Raw genomic sequence first — 11,538 nt, forward strand, 5'->3', positions numbered from 1 at the left:
TAGGCTAATAACTAGAGAATAAATAAAATTAAACAGTATTAAATAAGCCATCAAAAATACTGCTACAGTTACAAAACAAAGTGTAAACATAATTAAAAGAATTTTTAATCGATTACTTTCTGTTCACAGAATTAACTGCAAAACATTTGATTTTTTTTGAATTTAAATTAAGAAAAAAATGTTAAAATTAAGGTTTAGTTTCCTAAAGGTTATTCCAAGTGAAATACTCTTTAATGGTATTCTACTACAAAACATATAGTTTAAAATTAAATTTTTAATTCTGCAACTAACTTGCTTATAATATATTTTAGCATTGAAATTAATAATTTTACTGCATTAACAGAAGCTATTCATAAAACCACTTTCATGTTAGATTATCAACCAGTCGGTAAAACTTTCTACAACTGGATTAGAAATGGTGTTTTAATATTTATTTTATTATGTGTAAAATAATCTGTTCATTCTTTTGTAGTTTTTTAATCTCTGGTATTTAATTTTAGAATATGCCTATCTATAAAATAATTTAAGTATTTTGTGCGGCTTAAATAAGTTACTTAGTATTCACTTCTAAATGTCCGAAATTCCTTAAATGAGAGATAGTTATAACTTCAGGTTTCAGTTAAGATTTCAAATGGGTAACGTACGGTCCAGATCCAATGAAATTTCGACCCGCTAAGTAATTTGAAAACTACTTGTGCAAAATAAACAAAATTTAGTTTTTTGATGCTTATGATTTTGAAATACACTTTCAATTTGGTTTTCATTTCACAATAGTATTTCCTAGATCACAATAATAGTAAATCATTTTATTAAAATTATGCTCGAGTTTTAATTTTCTATATGTTATTTATTTTTAATTGTGCAATTACATTTTTTTAACGAGTTGAAACAAGAAAATTTTTTTTAGTAAATATGAATAGCTGACTACAAAAATTTTCCACCACTACCCTAAAAGTTTCATTAGCTTCAAAACAACTGATATTTATTCAGGATTGATAACACAAGCCTTTTTGATATTTAAGTATTTAATTCACTTTACTAGGTTTATAAGAAAACAACAGCAACTTATTTTCTCAAGCCCTGTAAACTACTTTGAACACAGCCCAAAAGTGCGTGCATAAGAAATACCAGACTAAATTACATTTCGAACACAAATTATTTGGCATAAAAGTTTGTACTCAAGAGAAAAACTACTTTTTAAAATCTTGGGGGGCGATTATTTTTCAAATTTCTGAAAAGGGGGCGATTTAGTAAATGAGTTTGGGAAACCCTGGTTTAGCTTGACGATCTTAGAGTTCAAAAATTTAAGCGCTAGAAATTTGAAGTTTGCAAAATCTTGAGATAGTGACAATTCTGATTTAGTTGATAACTCATTGTGCTATAGTAATGGACGGTACGGACATAGGCTAACATTTAAATTTTCTTTGTAATACTAAAGAAATTTGTTACATATGTTCGTTTACAGAGGTTTTGAAAATTATTAAAAAAGATTTAGATAACTAAATATTCGAATTTTTCGTTAGAGCTTAATCTTTGAAATACTTGGCTTATATTAATCAACTATAATTTTTTGAAAAGCGTTGTTGTTGTTAAATATTATCTTTTGACTGTTCGATGAAATTGCTGTTATATAAAAAGATTGTTTGTATATCTTTAGGTAGTATTAAATTAATGATACTAGTTTGTTTTAGTAACTTCTTATTAATTGGCAACTAAAAGCGAACTGTTTTTAATGAACACTGCACACTAGGACACGTTTTACATTGTACAGTTACAAGTAGGATTAATTAAGTTTTTGAGCCGGCGGATCAAATTTACCAGAAAAATATTTTCCGGGTCGGACTTGTTCTATAAAAATGAAAAAAATAATAAACATAAATAGGCACTGGGTACTAAAACTTAGATTAAAAGTAAAATTTAAAACATTTGATAATAAAAAACTAAGTTTCATTTGATTTGCACAAGATAAATTCAAGATAAAAAGTACTTCGCGGGTCGTATGTCTTTTACCCCTATAATAAACCATATAAAAGGTTTATGATTTAAAGTATAAAATTATAGCACTAAAAGTTAACAGAAAAGTTATAAAACTTTAAAAGCACATATTTTAGACGTAAAAATGCAACTGTTTTTACTGAAGTTTAACCAACAATTTAAAACAGTGTTTCCCAAACTTTTTACCAAAAAGTCCTTCAAACAGAAATTAAAAAGCTATGGCCCCCTCCAAAAATATTACTCAAAAAACTACCATTAAAAACATCTAAGACCTTTTTTTTTTGCTGTTCATCATCAACTCCAGAATATATATTGTAAGTTTCAAAACTACCATTAGAAACACCTAAGACTTTTTTTTTCTTTTTTGCTCCTCATCATCAACTCAAGAATATCTAGTGTAGCTTCAAATTATGACCTCAAAGCCCCTCTGTGGTCCCTTTACAGATCATGCCCCCCCCCCTTTCGCCCCTTTGCTCCTCATGGCCCCCTAAATTTCTGTCGTGGCCCACTTTGGGAAACCCTGATATAAACAAAACAAAAAAATAATATTGAGTTACAACTCGCTAAGTATTTTTTTACAACAAACAAAATTTTTAACCCTCTGATTCTACTAACATTCAAAATTTATCTATAGTGGTTTACATATATAAACTGTTATATAGTCTTAATATAGAATAAAATACATTAATACTAACAATATAAAATTTACCTATCTACGTTCTATTGATAATACTAAAAATATAGATTCAGCACTCAAAATTTATTTTACAATTAACAATAAAGCTATAAAAAAAACCATGAAAATGAGTTTGACATTTCTTATCCTTACTCTGTCAAATCTTGCTATTTGAGAAGAAACCAATAAAGTTTGGTTTTGATAACTTTTATATTTTTCCATATTTCTTCGACTCTTGTTTAGATGATTTGAATGTAAAATTGCTTAAGTAATACCAACTTGAAGATAATGAAAATAATTTTGTTACAAAGACAAAACTTGAAGTTTTTAAAGAAAAATATATTAGTTTGGAATTATCAAGTGACAAAAAACCTAAAGGTTACGGCAAAAAAAACGAAATTGTAATAGAAAAAGACGGACTTCGTTCTTATACATTGAAAGAACTTTCAAAGAAAATACATTTTCCAGAAAATATTTATGTTGAGAATCTAAAATCAAGTTTAAATTAAAACAATGAGTTAGTACTAAGTGCTGATAAAATATACAATTTAAAAAAAAAAGAATACAAAAATGTAATAAAGGTTCAAAAAAAACCGACAACATATAAAGATAATAAAAATTCTGAAAACTTAGAAAGCAAAACTGAAAACAACACAGAAAACAATTTGAAAAGTACAAATTAAACTGTTTGTATTATTGTTTTTATAAATTTAGATATGTTCTAGTCGTTAAATGCTTAAAACTTATTGAAATCTTCTTTTTTCAAATGTATTTACAATTATTTTGTGTTTTTATGAGGTTCTTTTGTTTATATTCATTAACTAAAGTAGTTTTTTTCTGTGTTATATTTGTTTTATGTATCATCAATAGAATTATAAAATGAAGCTAATTGTCTTCCTTAATAGATTAGATTTTATATATGAATAAACGTGTTTTACTGATAAAATAACAACTTTGTTATAAAATTGTTATTCAGGTAGAAAAATTATAAACAAAAAGCAAATAAATAAACAGGTATTAAAATATGTTTTTTAGTAATGAAAAAATCAAACAATTATAACTAAATAGTTCAATAATTGAATAAGATTACCGAAGTAATGAATATTCATAGTGTAAAGCAACTAATCTTGCCAATAAATCAGATACGGCATCGTAAATAATAGGTTGGTGTAATTCGAAGTAGACTTTTGCAGGACACTTTGCTTTTGTTAAACTAGGTACTTTATAGGTTAATTATGTTTAGAGAAAGCTCTACTAGTATGAGCCAGAAGATAACAATATAAAGTTGTACAGTTAGAGTTTATTAAACACACACTGTTTCGAGGATTAAGCAATGTTTATAATAAATAACTGCACATTACTCAATAAACCAAATATTTGCACCTGTAGGATAATCTAATGAAACAAAAAGCTAATCAAGATCATTTATTTATAAATTATAGTTATTTACATTTCTCTTAGTCTTCAGCATTCAATAACTACAATTAACTTCAAATCTACTACTGTTTTATTTTATTACCCGGTTTTAGTAGGATATACCGACCTTTTAAAATGATAATAGAATAGTTAAGAAGTACTTAAACAACGACACTTTTAAATGCTTTTCAACTTGATAGTGCATTAAAAAAACATACTAGTAAGGCTTGTGGTCGGTAAAAAATTAATTAGGAGTACTATTGAAATTTACGTTAAGTATAAGAGCTTTATAAATGCATAATTTAGTAAATAGAAAATTTATATTAACTTTATAACTATTCAAAATATAAGTTTAAGCGTTTGTTAACAAAAGATCCTAGCGAAACAAGTTCACTGGAAAATATAACAACAACATATTATAAAGTATCCTTCTTTTATTATTTGACATATGTTTCTGTGTGTTAAACGAGTCAACACACTTCAACTGAGCTCTGTAAAAAATAAATACTGCAAGGGAAGAATAGAAGCTAAAGTAGGTATATACATGTTTCTATAAAAAATAAAAAATAATTGCTAAAAATTTTTATAGGTCAATGGTTAATAATAGATAAAATACTTAATGTTAAATCCGACTGTTATAAAATATTATATAGTTTGATAACAGTCGGATTTAAAACTAAGGTATTTTAAGAAAAACTACGTTTTTTTATAATTTGCTATTGCATCCACTACTGTAGAATAACATTAACAATCAATAATAGTTACGGGTAATTTTACTGTAAATTAGTTTAAAAGTATTTTATATATCACTAATTTTATTAATACTTGGATTAAAAGGATTAAAAGATAAACTATAGTTAAGTTTTTTATAAGTACGTGTGAAACAGAAATAAATTAATATTTGACTTCTGTTACAAACAGTAGTGCGGACTGTAATGAATAAGTCTGTAGTTCAAAACTGAGTTTAAACGTAGAAATAATTTCAATGACTACATTTATACTTACGTTTTTACCTAAAGTTATTTTCAATAAACAATAAAAAATACTTTTCTGCACTTGTAAAAGCTAGTTAACATTCACAGCAAGCTAATGATCAAATTTCTGATATTCTAAATGTTAAAATAGCTATATAACTATAGATAACTAGACAATAGAAAATGTCTAATAGCAAAGTTTACAATTTAACATGTTTCGATATTCATTATGCTGAACTTTTCTAAAAACAGCAGCTATTTTACTTAACAAGGGTTATAGTTTAAATTTAGAAGTAAACAAGCTTAATATAGATGCATTAAATTGTAATTAATTTTAAGTGTATATATGTAGTCAATTAAATTAAGTTACTGTTTTTTATGGCTTAAACCTTTTATTTATATACCAGTATATATTTAAATATAATTGTTAATACATTAACAATAGTTTTATATACCTTTTTGAAACTAAACAGAAAGTTTTATGTTTTTACAAAAAATTAAGAAACTTCAGAACTTGAGTAACTCCAATTATTGAATTAATGAAGAAACTGTCAACCTGTTTATTTTAAATTTGTTTGATAAATTTAAGTTTGAAACACCAAATATTTCTACACTTTTACAGGCTTCTATAAAACGTTTATCATAGTTAGCTCTAATAAAAAGTTTGCAGGTAAAATTGTTATCTTATATTAAGAATAATATGATAATAAGTAATGATTTTTTAACGTTGATTTGTGTAGATTAAAATATATTCAGAATAGTTCAGATGTTTTCCAACTATTTGCAAAATACTTAGTAATAATAAAATTTACTTTAGAAAAATATAGAAAAGGTAGTAGTTTAAAACTTTAAACGCTAATTTATAGCAAGTCATATCAAACCAAGTTTTGCTTGAGATTTTAGTTTTAATTGACTTTCATATGTTCCTAATCCACATTTGTTTTTAGACTTTTCATCGCAAACTAAAATTATAGTTTGACAAAAGATATTGTAGCGAATGTACCAGCAGTACAGTACAAGTAAGTGTAGAATATTGAGTAGAAAAAATGGTTTGGTTGAAGTATAATGACAAAAGAGATGCATTTTACCTCGTTAAGTGTAAATATTATGACGAGTGAGTTTTAACAATTTACTGTAGTTTATGATGCATTTTCTAATTAGATGAATATAATTTATTATAAATAGTTTTTATTTTTGATAAATTCTTAATTTATATACTGTGTGATTGGAGTTGTTTATAATTTTTAAAACAGAATAGTCATACTAAAACGCATATTTTTTAATTAATTTAGTAAACATACTTTAATTTCTATCTTTATACTTGTAAGTTTAGTTTTTCTTTAACAAAAAAAAGTGTATAAATTAATTAAAATGTCACTATAAAAATCAATAATATTAATATCAGAAGTAAAGTTAAAACACTAACAAATCGAAATAGATTATATCTAAAAAAATATTAACAACATATCATTTACTAGTTTCACTATGTTTATTAAATTGTACAAAAACTTGCTTAAAAGGTATTCATATTAGTTTTTTTTAACTTAATTATAACTAACTATATACAAAAAAATATGGGATTTACAATTTAAGAAAACTAGTATATATATTTATCTTATTTAGTATTTTAGTTTGAAATTTTTTATATTACATATAAAATGCTTAAGTATTATCGTTGTTAAATTTGATAAATTTAAAAAACTATCTTCAGATTATGATCAAATTATTTAAATTGGTAAATTACTGTCATTAAAAAAACGATAAATATGGACAGGTTTGATAGTGCACAACTCATTGCAAATTTGTAATACGCATTTGTTTATCAATAAATTAAGTTAACTAGTTGTAAAAGTGGTTTATTGAACAAAAACAAAAAATTGCTCAAAATTTTTTGGTTTAAGAACCTGGATACGCAAAAAGACCTCTCGGTAATCGAGATGCATGTAGATAACTGGGTTCTATTTTTTATTAGTTCATATATTACGTGAGAGCCAAAAAAAAAATTACTTGTAATGGTTTGGTCAGGATCTTGAATAAAGAACAACAAGAAATGACAAAGCAGATAAAAGAAGGTCCTCCCAAAACGATTCAGTGAGTAACAACGGTCTGACCGCTGGTGTAGAAGCTGTACAGATTGGTAAGGAATTTTAAAACTCAATTTTGCTAAGCAGCATTTTTTATATTGCTAACTAGTATTTTTGACTTGATTTTAAATTATCAAAATTTTACAAGTTTTTTTTGCCCTTTATCTTTTTGTTAAATCTGTTAACATTACTTAAGTTTATATTTATTTACCGTTTAAGTTATTCAGTAATTTTTATTACTACAGATTAATTTACTTGAAATATATACTGTTAGAGCAGGGGTCGGCAGGCAGTTGGTGCTCGCGGGCCAAATTTCAAGTTTCCAAAATCTTCGCGGGCCGCAGTTTTAGTTTTAGTGATATAACAAAAAAATGTTTTTGTTAAATTATAATTTTTCAAGACTTTTATCTACATATAAAATACCTATCTAAGTTATACATATTCAATGGAGTAAAATTTTCATAAACTAATATACTCAAGACTTGATAAGTATGTACTATTTTTAAATGTTAACAAGGTTAACTTAATTTTTTTTTTTTTTACTTACAACCTAACTCTCTATAAAAAACCAAGCTTTAAAACCATCTATAAGTCACTTTTATATATTTTTTATATTGTCAACCACTTTTTAACTGTTGAAAATAGTTTTTGTGTTTTAAATAATTCTCACTTTTAAAAAAGTTCAGTAACTAATTAACTAAATAAATTTAATACCTATATGTTATGTAGAAAAATATAAGAATCTTTTTACATAATTAATGCTTAAATATTTTACAAAATACCTTATTAATAATTAATTAGTCTTTTACATGGTTCCCACTTTTAAAGCAAAAATGTCTGAATTACATAAAACCAGCCTGAGTTTATTAAAAGTTAAAAAAGCCAAAAACTTGCTTTGAAAAAACAAAGGCTTTAATACTTAACTAAAGTATTATCATAATAAAAGTAGAAAATATTTAAAACGAAAAGTAAAGATTATAATTAGAAAACTTAACTACAGCCATAAAAACTATTCTGAGAATTCAAAGATTTATTCAAAGTGTTTGAAATAAAAATTTAACACGTACACCTAAGTTTTCTAAAATTTCTAAATAGGTTTAACCAAGTGTAAGTTTTTCAATTATGTAGTTTGTTTGTTTGGCAGCCCTGTTTTAAATAAAACTCACGAAGTATAGAATATAGTTATAGCAATTATTTATTGCTTTGTTTGCAATAAAAATATTGCTTACAAAAAAGAGTATATTAGAAATAGAAGACGATTTACAAAAGTCACAAAACGTTTATTAGGAGTTGTTGCGAAAAACGAAAAAAAACAAATCTCTTAAGTCTATTTTAACAAAGCACACTATAATATTCAATAACTACAAACTTATCAGAAAAATTTGTCAAGGTATGTTATAAAGAAGCAAACGTAAATACTTCAAAGGGGACACCGCTTAGATTTGAAAACTTTTTTAAAGAACTTGTGTTGGTGGTAGTAAAAGTTTTGTGTTAATTTCTTCAGTAACAACAAAAAGTCTTTTTTAGGCAATTTCTGATATTTCAAAGTCAAATAAATCAAATTAGGACTTTAATCGATCTATTAAGATGAAAGCGAAAACAAATGCTGCTCATCTTAAAATATTTATTTGAGGTGTTTTTACTAACTTAACTATTATTTAAAAATGTGGTTTAAAATGAGCATCTCTGTATATTGATGTGCATAGAAATAAATTTAAAACACACAGAAAACTTGTAAAAAATTTATGTCAAACAAAAAATATTTGTGCTATTTTTAACTCTTAGAAAGAATGTAAACAGTTTTAGGGCTGACAAAGGTTTTTAAGAAACTTTTTCTAAATATATTCCATTTTTTTAAAAGTGCAGATTTTTTAGTCTATTTTTAGTATAAAATTAAGTTTGAAGTTAAAAAACTGTCTAAATTAGTATAGCAAATTAAAAAGATACTGTAAGGCGACTTTAAATGTGTTTTTTAATAAATAAAATTGTTGAGAAAGAAAAACGTATTATATGATAGATCTTTTGTGTAAAGTCGAATGTTCATTACTTTACATGTAAAAATTGTATAAACTTAAAGTTTTAGATACTTTAGCCTAAATTGTCAAATTTTAAGTTTTTTCAAAATTCAAGGTTTTCTAGCACCAATGATTGTTCACATTTATATGTAAACAATAATAAAAATTATATCTCCAATTATAGCAGCTGCAAGACTTAAAACTTAACATATATCATATTTAAAACCAAAGCTGTTAAATGAATGAAACATACATCATAAGTTTACTCTGCCACTGTTCAAAGCAAAAAATCCTGTCTGACTGATCAAAAAACTATCGTTACATTTTAGAATAAAAAAACAGTTTAAGTCAAAAACTGAAAAATTGCTAAACTTGACTGATATTCTAAAGGTTTATAAAGTAGCCTGACTTAGTCTGAGTGTGTAACAATGTTAAATTGTTTATTTGCTTAAATTTAAACAATTTTGATTAGAAACTCACAGACTCAACAAATTTATCATCCCTAAATCTAGTTTGTATTAAATAGGTATTTCCAAAAAAGATCATTTGTGTTTATAAGTGTGCATTGAAATGTAAAGAAAATAACTTAAATTTCCAAAAAGTTTTGTTTGTAAAATTAAAATTTATACTAAACAGAAACTAATTTAGTTATATCATATTAACTGTTTTAAATGTGTCTGTATACTCTTAGATATTGTATGTAAAAACAATTATAATTGCAAATTATGCTTAAATTGTACTTAATCTAACTTAAATATGGTTTTAAAAGTGGTCTAAGAATGAACATTTCTGCACATTGGTATGCATAGGATATAAATTAAAGTGCACAGAAAACTTATACAACATTCAAAATGTGTTAAATTCTAAACAAAACAAACCATATTTTGTTACTTTTAATGATTTTGTGTACGCTTAAATATAGTGATAAAATATCTTAGGTGTAATTACATACTAAACAAAATATATAAACTGTAAAGAAAAGACATTTTTGTTGATTATTGTGCATTTGTACACAAGGGAAAACATTTGCATTTTGTTCATTTACTTAAAAGATGTTATATAAATAACTTTTAAATACATTTAAAACTGTTTATTTTTCAGACTATAATTTGTTATTGTAAGAAGTAAGTTATTATAAAATAGAGAAAAAAACACAGCTCGAATGCTAATCTGTATTTTTTACATTTTTAACCCAAAGCAGTGAAGCCTTTTAACAGTATCAAAATGTTATACAAGGACTTCAAATAAAACTAATAAAATTAAAATAAACTACGACATTTATACCATAAAAAATTTAACTTAGATATTTTTTTGCTCAGCGGGCCACATTTACATGCTCGCGGGCCGCATAAATTTCTTTCGCGGGCCGCATTCCATTCAGAAAAAAATTGTACTCGCGGGCCGCAGATTGACCCTTCAAGGGTAACAATCTAACAAGAGTAAGCTATCACTAATTTTTTTTAAACTGTTATAACAGTTTTTTTGAACCTTGTAAATCAAACAGATGAGTCAAAAAAAGTAGAAACCAAAAGGACATAAGTTGTTTTCCGAACACGAACGCTGGGAAGAGAGAAAATTAGTCCCTTTCTTCATTCAAAAAGTTCAAATTTTGGCAAAGAAGCATAAAGAAGCAATAAAAAAATTTGGAATCGAATAACAACCTTACTTTGATCGTTTTTCAAACTTTTTGTTCGGAAATATGCATTTAAGCATAAGTCGATATCTATAAAACACTTTGTGTTTGTACAATTCATTTTGTGCTAATTTCTTTTTGATTGTTACTTGTATAATTTTGATTGCCCCTTTAGTTGTACTTTGATTTACGTTTGTTTTGTTATACTTCGTGAGTATTTAAGTTATTTTCGAAATGTAGCTTAAATTGTGAAACAAAATTATGTAATGAAAACATAGTTTTTTATTACTTAATTTTAGCCAACTTATTTTTAATGTTGATTATAAGATTTGATTAGAAAAATATTTCTAAATATTCTAATAAATTTTAGATATTCTAAAGCTAAAAAATTTATGTCAGTGTTTCTTACTGTTGGTTACTTAACAATTAAAATTATCACAATTTAATTTCTTAGTAAAATGTTTAGTTGCCATATCTCAAAGTAAATTATATTTGAGAAAAATAGTAAAAATGATTGTAAATCTAACAAAAGTAAAATAATGCAAAAAATAAAGCGATCGTAGGTTATTGATAATTCTACAATCGTTTTTTTTTCTATCCTTTTCTTTTGATATATGGCTTCTTAATTATTTTAATTTTCTTAAGAATTTGAATTATGGGAATTTAATTTGTCCAAATTTGAATAGACATGCATCCTTCACTATAATAGGGAAATGTTTTTATAGATTAAATTGTTACTTACTTA

The sequence above is a fragment of the Thalia democratica genome, chromosome 3, assembly GCF_965202585.1.
Source record: "Thalia democratica chromosome 3, ktThaDemo2.hap1.1, whole genome shotgun sequence".
NCBI lineage: Eukaryota > Metazoa > Chordata > Thaliacea > Salpida > Salpidae > Thalia > Thalia democratica.